Source organism: Siniperca chuatsi, linkage group LG15 (genome assembly GCF_020085105.1).
Source record: "Siniperca chuatsi isolate FFG_IHB_CAS linkage group LG15, ASM2008510v1, whole genome shotgun sequence".
Lineage (NCBI taxonomy): Eukaryota > Metazoa > Chordata > Actinopteri > Centrarchiformes > Sinipercidae > Siniperca > Siniperca chuatsi.
The window spans coordinates 16,488,851-16,504,095 of NC_058056.1; positions in this window are offsets into that span (position 1 = coordinate 16,488,851).

Here is a 15,245-nt window from a genome sequence, read left to right on the forward strand (position 1 = left end):
CGACTGGCTGGTGTTTGGTGTTCAGTTTTAGAATGGGAGCGCTCATCTGTGTGAGCAGCGAGAGCCATAACATGGTGTCGTGTAAATGGATGAGATTTAAAGTCAAACTGAAATTTGAATTCTCTTCACTTTTTGTGTACTATAATAATATGACATATTAGAAGAAACAGCATCTATGCGTCAGACCTCTGGATGGGCCTTTCCCATTTTCCCATGAGATTGTTAGGAGACAACTTCTGTGGGGCGCCTCTGACTGTCTGGAGCACGTCATACTGTAGCTCAGTGTCAGTTGGAACCAAAAATTCACCCCCAGTGAAGAACTGGGGTGGGCGCCATCATGGCAGAAAAATAAATACAATTTTAATTAGTTCTTTTTGGTAATCACAAGGTTGACCAAGTAAGTACACAAAACAAATACCAAATATATATAAACTGATTTCCTAGATTTCCTAGACTGATTTAAACTTCAGTTTGACTTTAAAGTCTCATCTTTTTAAATGTGACCACACTAACCTTTATTTGGCTGGTCTTGTTGGAGTGACACACCTGAAACACAGTCATCTGATGCAGCGGATGTTTTACCACAGTGCACATTCAAAACACTCAGCGTGTGAGTAATGGGAACGATAAAAAGGTTTTCCTACATGCCAGCATGAGCTGATTAGTTTTTTAAGCTTTTATTTGATGTTTCAGTAATGTCTCATTTCTACTGACACTGTCTCAAGCTTATGCTGTTGAGTCATTATTGAACCAAAGACAGCTTTAAAATCAGATTAGCAAAGATGAGCACATCGGGGTGCACAGTTTGAATAACATATCTAATTTATTCCTGATGAAAACATGCAAAATTTTGGTATGTGGTAGAGGCATCACAGAAGAGCTGACTCCCTCTTTGAACAGTTAGAGTAAAGTTTTTGGAATCTCTGCCAGTGTCACCCTTGAATGGGAACACATTTATAAGTCTCAAAGTATAAGAAAAAGATAAAGAGTGAGAGAAAAAGATAGAAAGAGTTGGAGTTTTGTCAAACGTATAATAGGCTACCTAAGAGAAAAATCAGAAAAACGTGGACCTGACTGAGAAGCAAAGTGCAGGCATCCATAAATCAGTAGGTTTACTGCCACAAGAATTTTAAGTAAGTCATAATGTTCAGCTGTTGAACAATAGCTGACTCAATATGTGGATATATATTTTGTAATCAAATCAAGAAGACGGAGCTGGCTTATCACTGGAATATGCTCAAACCCACACAAAGCTGTCGATGGCAGGTCATAAGTACCTTTCATAAAACCTTTTTACATGATGTGTGCACTAGGTGTGTGGCACTGTGATGCATTTTTATAAACATGCGATGGAGTAGGGCATGTCCGTGCCTTATTTATATTCACTGACCTCTGAGTGCAATTGAAATGATTTAGAATGACAGTAGTGCAACTCGATTTATATAGTCATGCTGAAGTCATTATGCCCATTTATAGTGAAGAGCATCTGTAAAATTCAGACAATAGAGACAGCGGCGGTGAGAGATTGCTATTGGGCTCGGACAGTCACAAATTGGATTCAGAAATTGAGATCCGGGAAGAGAGAATGACCAATCACAGAAAGCTTTATCAATTTCACTGTAATGAAACACCTCTGACACAGGCACACACAAGACACACATTCACATAAGCTCATAACACAAAGTCAATAGAGACTTTGTGAAAGGTTGCATTCCTATTATCTGTGACAGCCAATGTGCGTGCACGCCAAAGTGTCCTACACACAAAATGAAACCCTTCAGTTGCTGCAGATGGTCGACCCAGACATGCACAAGTATCTCATGGGAAAGCATGAAGAAAACAAATCCCTAATTTTCTGTATACATACCAATTTCACTTGTGGTGGTGTTGTACCAGTTGTATGCATTTCATTTATAAAATATTTCTTTTTTTTTTACAACACAAAAAACAAAAACAAACAAATAGAGATGACAGAATAGACCAAAATAAAACAAGCACACTGCCAGCTCACAGAAAAAGTGCACATATGCATGTTAAGCTGTACGATGACTGAAATGGATCTGAAATACAGTCCACTCTCTCAAGATAACCCTTTTTGCTACGACCATACCAAACACAAGGGTTTGTTGTAATGCTGGGGGAATAGTAGTTGGGGCAACCCCATATCACAGAGAGACTGTCAGGGATTAGCTGTCTGCTGTATATGTCGCTGTACAAATGAAAAACGTAATCCCAGAAACTCTTGAGCTTGGGGCAAAAAAAGAAAAGATGGCCTAGTGTCCCATCATCCAACTGTACGCATTTGTAACAACTGATCAACTATACAGGCTGAAGTGAATATCTGACCTGCTGCATGTGAACTTTGCTGTGTTGACAGTGAAGCAGTGAGTCTTTACAGTGATGATTAGATGTGCCAGTGTCAACAGCCTGGCACTGTTGCATGAATTCTTGGGTTTGAATATTTCACACAGTGTAAACATCACATAGCTTCAGTGAAGAGCTGCAACAAGATGATACACAATATATATGAAATACTGTCATACAGAGTGGAATGAGCTGATGTTAACATCTGTAAAAGTACTTGAGGGGAAGTAAAAGAGGAAAAGTTGGTATGGGGTTTTAAAAACGTCTCGTCCATGTCGGCCTAAAGGTCTAAGAGATTGAAAGTCCATTTTTGACTTTGTAAACAACAGACAAAACAATCAAAAAGTCAATTTAGTAGCTGTTCTGGAGCTTTCAATCGCATCACACAGTCTTCCTCAGCAGAGGTGAGATTGTTTTGGTCAAGAAGAAACTTTGATCTCATTTGATTAGAAATGTTCTCTTGGGAAGGTTTAACAAAGAATCTCACATAAATATTTTGGTACTCTAAAAATATTCAACATTTATTTTATTTGAAAGGAAGTTTTATTGTTGAAAAAGGACAATCACACTACATGAGTTTATCGAATAATCATATTTTAATCTTTATATTTGCCTCAAAGGTCATTAATGTTCTTTAAACAACAGTATAATGGGTGAATATAAGTAGTGGGACATTTTAAACAGTAAAAATAGAAGCAATATGCTGACAAAATACTGTAAACTGCTTTTAATATGAACATAACTTGAATATTAAAGGTCCAATGTGTTACATTTAGAAGGCGCTATTGGCAGAAATGGAATATAATACTTATAAGTATGTTTTCATTATTTGCGAGTTTCGCAGCCACCTCAGTTTCTCCTACACGCTTGGAAGGGGAAGGTGAGGCGAGTGATATTCAAATGGTTGCAAACTGCAATTTCACTACTACATGCCACTAAATCCTACACACTGCTCCTTTAAGCATGAAGGAGCATCAGAGCCTACATACAAATCTTGGACTGTGTAAAGTGGAATAGTCTCCAATTCTTTGATGAAGGAAAATACCTTGCACTGTTTGATGGAGAACTTCTTTTAAAAGTTCAATGATTTTTAAATGTGGTTATTGGCTCTTCACATCATCCTGGTGGGCATGAAACAACTCTTCAGCTGTGTTTGGTGCAAGGTTATTATAGTTTTTAATTTTTCTTTAGTTTTTATGTGTGAATGTTGCGACTCTAACTTGGGCATTGATTATACTGCCTCTGGGTGCCTCATATTGTAAAAATGCTTTACAATAAATATCTATTTTGCTACTGAGACATGTTGCTATCTGATACTGAAATTGTGTAACTGCCTTGTTGGTTGTTGCTTTTGTACTCACAACTTCACTTCAGTTTTTTGTTAAATGGCAGTATTTTCTAAATGTCAGCTTTTTAGGAATGAAGATTTTATTTTCAGCTACCTTGCATTTTCAGTAAACATCTTAATAGGTCTTATAAAACAATAGATGAACATTTATTGATTGAATTAAAGTTAAAATGAAATTTATTAGAATTGGAGCTATGAAGTCATTACATGACAAAGAGGTCTCTTTTTGACCTTTGAAGAACATTATTAATAATGCACACATTATCTTCTTGAATAGATCGCTCAACCTTATATTCATATTCAATGGGGGTTAAACCCCAGGAAAGGATATAGATCACAAGTCGCAAGGGTAGCTTTAACCTTCTCTATCTGCAAATGAAAGATCTGCAACAGAAATAAATGCAAAGCAATATGACATGAATATATGTGGTAAAGAAACTGAACTGGGAATAAATCTGCTTTAGAGGGAAAAACACAAAAATGTCTGCTGAAGGACACTTTCTCCTAGTGACCCAAAGTTTCAGCCAACATAGGATCATATCAAGTCACACACAAAGGCAAGAATAAAGACAAAACTCTCAGCAATACAGCTCAATTTTTGGATTGTGAAAGTGTGGAGAGGACAGGAAAAGAGAGGAGAGACAAGACAAGATCATTAATGAGAAGAGAAAAAATGAGAATACAATAGGTACAAGCAATACCTTTGTGAGTTCAGCAATATCATTACAAGCAAAAAAGGAGAAACAGGCCAAAATAGTTTCTATATTCTTCCCTCATCATTTGGCATTATTGATTTTTTTTGTGCTTATGAGTTGTTTGCAGCTCCATTGATTATGCAGCTTAGACTTTGCACAGGAGGGTAAACGGCAGTAACTGTGCAGGATTATCAAAGTTGACGGACAGAAGCTATTTTCAATATCACTCGCTGTGGAACAATAAACAATTGCTGCACATTGATTCTCGGTTGGGCCTTTACAGGGTATTGTATATAACTGCAAACACAGAGGCAATATATATGATATTACATCTAAAAGAATTGACACATTCAATGGGTTTCCTCAAATAAGCATCCTGGTATACACTTTAAAACAGCGCCTTAAATGGTTGACCCTGGAGCTATGTGAAACAAATTGATTTCACATGGAGTTAATGCTTTTGGCAGATACATCTGGAAGGTTTTCCTGCTGCCTTTTTCTGTCTCGATCAGCATGAACGGGGCTTTAAAAGTGGCATTTGAACAAGTACTTAGGTATGTGTCTGTCCTACTGCACAGCAGACCTCTCAGCAGCACAGCATGTACGCCATTAAGGCTTCAAATGCAGCCATCCAACTCCGAGCACACACACACACACACACACACACACACACACACACACACACATGCAAACCACCCCGACTGATGGAGCTCATCCAGAACGAATTCCATCTCTAATGAATCAATCTGAACCTTGCAATGTGAACTGTAAATTTATAAATCATTTTTCTGTTGTTGCAGCTTTTGAGGAGGCTGCTTTGCTTGTGTGAAATTACCTGTGATGAGACAGATATTGAGTGAGGCTGTTGAAATCAGGGACAAATTTCAAACTGATATGTCGTCACTCACAGAAAAACCACCACTGTTCAGATTAACTTTTGTGCAGAAAAGTTGAGGAAAGTCAGAAACACAAATAAAACCCCTGCACATACAGTATTTCCAGGTGATACGTAATGTATGTGGGCCATGTATTAATAGTCTTGAGAAATTTGTGGGATAAACACCAGGCACAAATATGCATTTATCTTCTCCTACTCCCCAACTACTCAACATACATGCACACACTTGGGAATAAAATGCTATGAACAAGATAAGGAATCGACAAAGACATCTGCCAATGCAAGAATCCCCCTGAGTGTGCTGGTTATTCAACGCTGCGAGAGAACACGCTGGAGTGCTGACAATCCCTGTGCCAGCTCTTTTTATATGCTCCCTGTTCACCAAGGTCCATGATAAGCCACAGAAAATATAATGATTTTGATTTTGACATCAATCTATACCATCCGTATGCTGAGCATTAAGAGTGAGACTTTTCACTTCTCATTTGCATAACATGCCAAGTGTGTGATGCATTCTGGCAGCAGAGTGTTTCTAAATTATTTGCAACACTGTGCGCAGGTGTTGATGTTGTATATACTGTATGTGGCGTATAGATTTGACATTTTGAAAAGCATACATTGAGGCCCAGAGTTACAGACAAAAATATAACAGGAAGACTGATTGCTAAAATGATTCCTCGAACTATTTAAAGACACAGTAAAATGAAGAATATATTTTCCAAGTTAATCCTGTGTCCCTGTGTTAATTGTTTATCTCTTGTTACATGCTAAATATGTGTCTTTTTTTGAGTATTTTTACATTTAAATCCTGTTCTTTTCTCTTTCTGTCAAATGTAAAAAAACTCATTTTGAACATGGGGTCGGTGACAAATATATCCAATTAAATGTGTTTTATGAAAGCTAACCCCACTCATTATATAAAACCGCACTTGACTGTTAGCTAGTGTGGGTAGCTAGTAGAACAATATCATAGACGTGTGTGTTTAGCTTTCAGCTGGCAAAAAACTTTGTTTACATTTCCACTGAATGTGGTTGAGGTTTAATTTATTCATTTAACCCATATCCTGCTCTTCCTTATCTAACATTGTCTGTATCACACTATAGAGAGCTGAAGTGAAACCGGAACTTCCGGGTTCTGTACCAGAAGTAAGAAAACCTCCTTCAAAATCCCACTGACATTTGTAACTACACTAATAACTAAAACTTCAGCCTTAGAATAGAGTCTCTCTCAACAGTATGTCGTGTGGATTGCCTCATATCTGGTAGTTTTTAAATTTTTTTATCTAATATCATTCTTTATTCAATATTTCTGTTTCTTAGTGGCCTTTAATGAACCACATTTCCCATAAGCCCTCGACCTTTGTGGGCTAAACATCACGGCTTGATAAAAGAGACAAGTCGAGGGGTTGAAGTTAACTCAGACATGTTTGTAGTAACAGCAGGACAGAGAGGGCCGAACACTGTAGAAGCCGATATTAAAACAAAAAAAAGAAGGGAAAATTACAGTAGAAGAGCTTTTTATTGATGTGGACAAAACCAAGTTATGATGACGTAAGTACCTGTGCTTGTAGTTTTTTCATGGGAACTGTAGTTTTTTATATGCTCACAAAGTAATCGTTGTTTAACTTTGCGTAAAATCACAGTGGTTTCAATTTGTTATAGCAACTGCTGTAGTGGATGCCGATTTGTCTTCGAATATGGAAAGTAAACTCCAGGAACACGCTTCATTTTTTCAGAAAGGCAGATGAAAGAAATGCTAAATGAGAGGTTGCATTCAGTTACAGAAGCTAGTGGATGTGACTCTATTCCATTTCACTCAGAAATTCGTCACATTACTGAAGCTAAAGATGCTTTAACTGCTGTTTCACTGTGACTTTAAGGTATTAAAATAAATCCCACCAGACAGTTGAAATATATCTGTATTCAAAACCTGTAATGGGGTTTTAATTAGATTAGATGTTGAGGCACCAGAGGAGAAGAGACACATTTCATTAACAAACCAAATAAAGCAGCAAGAGCATTTGCAGGGCTTTTGCGGTTTAATGAGAAGAGTTTAAACCGACTTCAAGCTGCAGAAAAACCGGGTTTTATTTCTGTTCCCTGGATAAAGCTGGTCAGGGAATCTTAGATGACACATACAGAGGCAGAGAGATGTTTGAATACAGAAACCCACACAGTGATAAACATCTCTAATGAGGCTTTCAAGCTGGTGTGTTCGTGAGCAGCGGTGTATCCTTGTACTCCGACCAAGACTGTACTCCCACATACCCACCAATACCCAAGCTGGAAAAAATTGTTTGAAAGTACCTTTTCCAGTTTTCCTTATTTACAACAAGTAGGAACATGACATCCATAAAAACAGATAAGGCAGAACGAAGGAGCGCTCCCAGAATTGTAAATTGATCATGATAAGCAGTAATGAAACTCACTGAGTTGAACATTCAGTATTGATTTTATCTCCTGTAACACGGTGTACGGCGTCGTCTCCAGTCATATTTAAGCTTCTCCTTCACAATCATTGATGGTTGTATGAGCGAATAAGAAGTGTCTCTTTTGCAAGTGTGTACTGCACTGCAGTCACAGGGGACCCTCTGCTTTTTCCATCTTGGCAAAAGCTCCATTAATCAGTTCTCCAATAAGCACAGGGCTTGTCTTGCAACAGCCTTCAAGACAGACTACTTTTCCCCTTAGTTCAGTTCTCCTCGTACCTTTTATCCTCTTTTTCAGTGGCTTTCTTTTTCTTTTATTATTTTCTTTTCTTCACTTTTACTTTTTAATGATTAAACTTTGAGAAAAAAAGTTGTATAGCTATTTGACACTGGGGTGTAATTTCTGTGTTCACTGTACAATCCACATAGTGTAACTGCTCTTTTGATCAATTAGAGTTAAAGCAAGGACAGTGTGGGCATTTACACTGACCTGAGGAGGATCCACTATGGACTGAAATGTTGTCCTTGTGTTAGTAGTACTGGTGGGTTAACACAAAGAGCACCGCAGGCTGTCCTTTAATGAATGATTCTCTGGCTCATTCCTAGAGTGCATGAATACACATCATACTGCTACTGTCCAACTAAGTGCCTGCTTTCTGAAAATATAAGTTGAATTAGATTATTTAAAATAAGAAGAAAGTAAATTTGGCAGCATTTTCAAATAAGGCACCATTCATAAAAGATTATAACAAATGGCTTTATTAATTGTTAATAAATCATTTTCTGATGTTTTATAGCTCAGTTGTAAGCTGGTAATAAGAACATTTGGGTTGCCAGATTGTAAAAAATCCTTTTTTTCATCTCTCTATTTGGTAATGATGTAGTTATAATTGTTTGTAATCTACTAATAAATACTCAAGTTTTTCATTTTCTAATAAGGAATTAAGTCTGCAGTAAATGTTAATGAATTGTGAACAAATTAAGTTATTGAATTTCTGCAGCTTTTTTACAGCTGGTGAGTGGCGAAATGGTCCATTGGAGGGGTTTTTCTGATGAGTTAAGGTGTTAAAAAGACAAGGCAAGTGTCTAGGATTTTGTACACATGGCAACCCAAAAGTTGTTCTTATTAATGACCTATAAAGAATTAGTAAATGCTTTATTAACTATAAATATAGCCATTTGTTACAACTTACAAACCCTTTACAAAGAGTTCCTTATTAGAAAGTGGTAGGCTACCATAAATTCAATAGCCAGAAATGCCTTTTGAGGCACATTAGGTACAGTGTTTATTTATTAAGTTTTAGCCATGCTAGCAGTGTGGTTCTAGGAATGACAATGCAGTTGGTCAGTTGGTCATTCCACCACTTTGGTCCGGACTAAAATATCTCAACAGATATTGGATGTATTGCCATGAAATTTGATACAGATATTCCTGTTTCCCAGAGGATGAACCCTTATGACTTTGGTGATCCTCTGATTTTTTTCTCTAGTGCCACCATGAGGTTGACGTTTGTGCTTTTGAGTGAAATGTCTCGACAATTGCTATAAAATTTGCAGCCTCACAAAGCCGCTTGGCTGTAGACTCTTACTCTGTTGTTAAAACAACTTGTGATGGGCTTTTGCGATCTGCTATACAGTAGCAATACTAAATAACGTAGTTCCTGTTATGCATTGGCTTTTCTTTATCAAAACTTCTGGGTTTTTTTAGGATCATTTTGTTGTTTTTATTTGACATCATTTTGCAAAAGTACTAAAAACTGCCGAATTCTGTTGCTGACAGTAAGGTCTACTCTGTGGGTGGTATCACATCTGTAGTGATCACCATCACAGCTAAAATGCTCTGAAGCAAGACACTGCACCCTAAACAGCCTAGGGGATACTGCACTGCAGGCCATCCAGAGCTCTCTAAACCAATGTGTACTTTATGTGTGGAGGGCAGTGTGTGCAACTTGGGATATTTGGAAAACAATTCATTTATTTTAAAACTTAAACTTTATAAGGTTATTTTGAAACTTTCTGCCAGCTTTCATATTCTGCCATGGTAAATTTTAGTGGTGCAGCAGATGTTGCTTTGACCACTCATGGTCTCTGACAGGGTATGGAAAAGTGAAGTTGATTCAAAATGAGATATTGTTTTAAACAAAACAAACAAGCAACCTAACATGGTTTCTTTTATTCTTTTTTCCTTATTTTCCTTACTCCTCTATTCGTTGATGAGGATGTCTAGATGTTCTACTGGTTGCTTCAAACCTCATTAAAAACCCAGTATTATGTATATTTACAGAACAGCCACATTCCTCTAGCTTTGTCCTTTTTCTTGTCATGAGGAGAGACATACAGTGTGAGCAAAAGGCAAAGACAAAGAGATATTTGAAGTGTTCATCCTAAAGTAATTGGGACTACTTGAGTGAGAAAAAGTGAGTGAATTATTGAGGAAGCCAATTACCTCCCCACATAAAACCGTTTACCAGTATTTGCCTGGAAATACAGATTTTCACTTTTACCATCAAGAGAAAATGTTCAGTGGATTTTGTGAGAGTGTGATTATGTCTTGTCCCTTTGTGCTGATCCAGGTTTTCCAGACAATACAGTGCAAAACATAACTTTAAAAATGTTTTTTCTAGTAGTCCTGTGGCAAACTGTACATTGTATATTTTCATTTTCAGTATGGTGTAATGATAATAATACGCCCTGAGAGCCCCACGCACTGCAAATAAAGAAAACAAATGCAAATAGACAAAACCTAGTCAAAAACGATAATAATTTGACAAAACATACTTGTAGCATAATGACATGCGCTGCAAATGGACAGCTAATTAGGCAAATGCTGGTGTATGGCAAATATCTGCAATAATATCTACATTTTAAATAATTTAAGTTTATTTTACAACAACACTGGTGGATAGCCAACTTCTGTAACTTGTGTTTTTACAGCATGGTTCTGAATTTGAGTGTTGTCTGTGTTTTGAACTCTCAGGGCCACCGTACCATGAACCTCAGAAGGGTCAAAAGAAGGGCAACTGTGAAGCTCAAAGCTGAAATACAGCCACATCACCTTCACAGAAAAGAAGTAGAGATCACATATTAATATTTAGCCCATATTGACAGGTATAGCAAGAGTTACCAGATTCAATTTACCATCATTGAACTTCACAAATACAAATAAAACAAAAAGATTCTTCCTCAGGAAAGTCAGAGCTTTTGATGTCTACAAGAATCTCCTCTTTTGACTCGACCACAATATTCAAGCTTGTGTTCTGTTGAAAGCTTGAGAGGCTTTAAAAAAATTATGTTAAAATCAAAAGTTGAAAAGAAAACTGTTTCCATTATTGCCTTGACCTCATGTAACCCCTTTTACTGTGAATGGTGAGAACACATTGTTATTTCCATGTTCTTGTTTGGCAAAAATAGTTTGCCCAATGGAAGAAAAAAGATTTCAATTTAATTTGAGTTGGGGTTAGTGAAGTTCACTTCAATCTGACAAAACAAAGTGTGAATGTATTCTCTATCCAGTCCACCTACTGCTGGCATCGATGGACCATGAAACACAATTACAGCGGACATCCAGTTATTTTTCTGCGTGGTTCGTCCTCTCTGGATCTTGTGAAGTGAGTGTTTACTTAAATTAAAACTCTCCTGTTCCATTAACACAATGCTAAATGCTTGACCATTTGTCTTTTTATGAGCTGAACCTTTTAGTGAGCAAATGTATGCTGTTGGTTTTCACACCTGAAATGCGTCGTCATTTCCACATTTCCTGAATTGTTTTTTAAAGGTGTGATAATGCAACACATTTTGAACAGCAATTCAAGAAACAGGACAATTTGTAAGTTTAATAGCTTTTGCCCAAATTTAATTAGTTGGATGAAACTGTTGAACACAGCTCCTTTGGCATGTATTCGCACAAACAGTATACTGCACAATTCAGGTATTTCCCCCCTCAGAGGGGGCCAAGACAGGGCTGCCCTCCTTCCCCATTACCCTTCCATCTGGTAATTGAGCCACTTGTTATTTCATTGCGACAGAGCTGAGGATTTGAAGCCATAACTCGAGGGAATTCATTGTACAAGGTAGTGCTGTATGCAGACAACTTTCTCTTGTTCTTGTATCTTTAATCTTTAATCTTCAGATTGTCCTTGCAGGAGAGTGAGTTCTCACTTCAAGTATCTTCCCATAGTGGTCCCTTGATCCTTTAACCTCTTTGGTAAATTAAATCCAACCCCTTTCATACATAAATGTAAGACAGATTTGGAACAATGGTGCAACAATGCTGCAAACTCCCCTACATCAACCTCATTAAAATTATCAAAAATAAAACAGTAATGATCAGTATACAATATCCATTTTATGGCAGATATACTGTAAAATACAAGCTGAATTATCTCCCTCAGAAGCTACAGGAATAAAACATGCACACACTGTGTAACACCCCTCTATTTTCTCCATGGGGACAAGATGAAACAATCAGAGAGCCATGTATGGATGCTTATCTAAGTCTGAATTTATTCATGATGTTCTTCTGGAAATGCCTGGGAATAAATCACTTCTTTCCCAGAAACCTTTCTCCTCTGGCCCCTACCCCCCTTCATTTCTCTGGAGTTTTCCCTCATAGCAGGAGGAGCTCACAGAGAAAGAGAGAGAGAAAAAGGACAGGAAAGTGAAAACAAGATAACTCATCACCCTCAGAGGTGGAATTAGTTATCAAACTCAGAAGTACAGTACGTTTGCTCAGTGGTGCATTAGTAAGTAGATGTTGGGTAATTTCTCTTTGAGTTATGGGCATAAATTAACTTAGATGTAGAGCATTCTAGTAAGAGAAAAAGAACAATGGTAGCTTGGGATAAGAGACACGGAGGCTGTTTTATTTTGACACACATCACATGAAAAGGGACATGGGGTCATTTCTGGCAGAGGTGCAGAAAATATTCAGATCTATAGCTAAGTAATGCCACACTGTAAAAATAGCCTATTACAAGTAAAAGTCCTGCATTGAAATTATTACTTAAACGAACAGTTCAACATTTTGGGAAATACGCTTATTTGCTGTCTTGCCAAGAGTTAGATGAGAAGATTGATAACACTCTCATGTCTATGGTTAGCTTAGCTTAGCACAAAGACTAGAAACAGCTGTGTTCAAAGGTAACAAAATCCAAGTACCACAACATTTAAATCTCACTAATTAACACAGTATATTTTAGTTTGTTTAATCTGGACAAAAACCGAGGTGTAAAAACAAGAATTCTATTTCTTGGAGTCACTGCTGGTTGCCTGGGTCCAGGTCAAGAAGTCCAGCACATATCTGCATAAAATGGGGATTGTAGTTTTTACACTTTGTATTATGTGCAAATTAAGAGCCAGGCTTTGTGTAAAATATGAAAAATATTAACTTGTAAACTAGTAACTATAGCTGATAAATAAATGTAGTGGAGTAAAAAGTACAACATTTCCCTCTGAATTGTAGCGGCGTAAAATGGGAATGCTCCATTAAAGTAAAGTACAAGTACCTCAAATTTGTATCTGAGTAAATTTATCTCGTTACATACCGCCACTAATTCCTGATCAGTGTGTCCCACTTCTGTTAAATCTTTCTCATTTGGTTATGTAATGCCAAAGGGAACCTTTTAAAGCTAAAAACCTTTTAGTGACTCTATCTGGGGAGAATCAGGGTTCAGAGGGTGTCTGGTTGACTCGGGCTTGGTGTCCTACTGTATATAATGCCAATTATAGGGAATCAGAGAAGCCACCTATGTGACCACCTCATCTGTCCTGGCCCGCATTGGATCCAATTACCACAAGGGCACGGGGAGTTTGGCGGGTATTTGAACACAGATTGCAGGTGACAGGCAGACAGAAATGCAGAGACAGTGTAGGTTTTCAAGGTAGTGGTAGCAGCAGATAATCAGATGTGTGTCAATGTGTGACTTGTTACTTGTCTGATACTTTAAATTCCTAGTGTCTTTTTCATTTCCATGTCTCAAATCCACTCTCTTCTCTGTATCGAGTTCCTTTTAAATGTCAGTCACTGTGTTAGTAGAATCTGAGTAGAATCTGTGAGAGCCCTAATGACATGAAACGTAGATCTTTAAAATCTGGGAACACCCATGGGAAAGTGAAAGCCCAGGTGAGAATGAGAGATGCAGGCAGAGGATGTGCTCGCATCGGTGAGTCGACAAGAATGAATATTTATTACATTTGTATTTGTATGCTCACAAACTCCTTTGATGTCTTCCCCACGCCCGCAGACACACACAGCAGGCTGTTTATGCACGGAAAAGCACAATTAATTAGTATATTTTTCAGATTTACATCCTTTGTCCATCCCTCTTTTCTCATGCATTATGTTATCATATCAGCGGGTTTCTCCTTCTGTGCTGCCAGTCTTTTTGGATTTCCTCTGAGATTCCGATACTCAACTTTAACAAGCACAAAGGCAGGGACAGTATGCCAGCCTGAAGCTCCCAGCTGTAGGCCAATGGCGCCCGAGGTCAGAAACAAAGAAAACATCACAGTTTGTGCAGCCTTGAAAAAGACGAGAAGGAGCACAAAACAAGCATGTCAGCCGACTGAGTCATCGAATAATATATCTGAGATGGGATGCTCATGCAGGCAAACAATTTTAACACACTTGTCAGATTTATTTCCAACACGTAAGTAAGGTGCTGTTGACTAAAGCCTTCCCCTGAACAGCAATTGTCCAATCATAGATTAGCGACCATAACTACGCACAGCAGGCTGACGCTACATGTAGGCTACATGGTGCTGTAGTAAGAGAGATAACTTTATACAAAGAGTTTGGAGGGTGAGTCTTTTTTATTGCCTTTCAAAAACTAAAGCAACAACAAAAACGTAAGGAATGGATAAAACAATTTGTTTTTCTGCTCTAATGTAAGCTACAAACGTTAGCATGTCCAGCTAACTAGTTACTAGAAGTAATGCTAACTTAGAGCACATCATTAAGTTACATTATTTTGTGGGGTTACAGGTTACGTTAGAAAAAGCCCCATTCAAGACTGGAACAGCCACTATGTGGAAGCCAGTAGTTGAGGCTACTATGTCAGAGTTTAGGCTAACTTTAACGGCTCTCGTTACCCAAAATAGCGTTTTGTTTGCCAAACACTAATCCAAAATTAATCTCTGTTGCTTGTCCAAGAATGTTTTTTATAGTAAGCTAAGCAACCAAACTGGGAACCAGGTTAGAACAAAACAACAGTCCAGTAACATTTATAATATGTAAAATATAATATATTTATACATTATATAATATATATAATAAAACAACAATGCTGCATGTTTTCTTCTTGGATCATCAACTGGAGAGGATGCTGACTTTTAGCTTCAGTCTTTTATCATGTATGTAGCCATCAACTGCATATTTAAGACACTTTTACATGTTTCTAGTTTTAAAATAAGTCAGCAGGAGGCTGTGTTTTCAACTAACTCACAGAGTTAGCGTTGATTAGCTAGCTAGCTATAGTTTATCTGCTAGTTACAGAAGTCTATTCAGTCGGCAA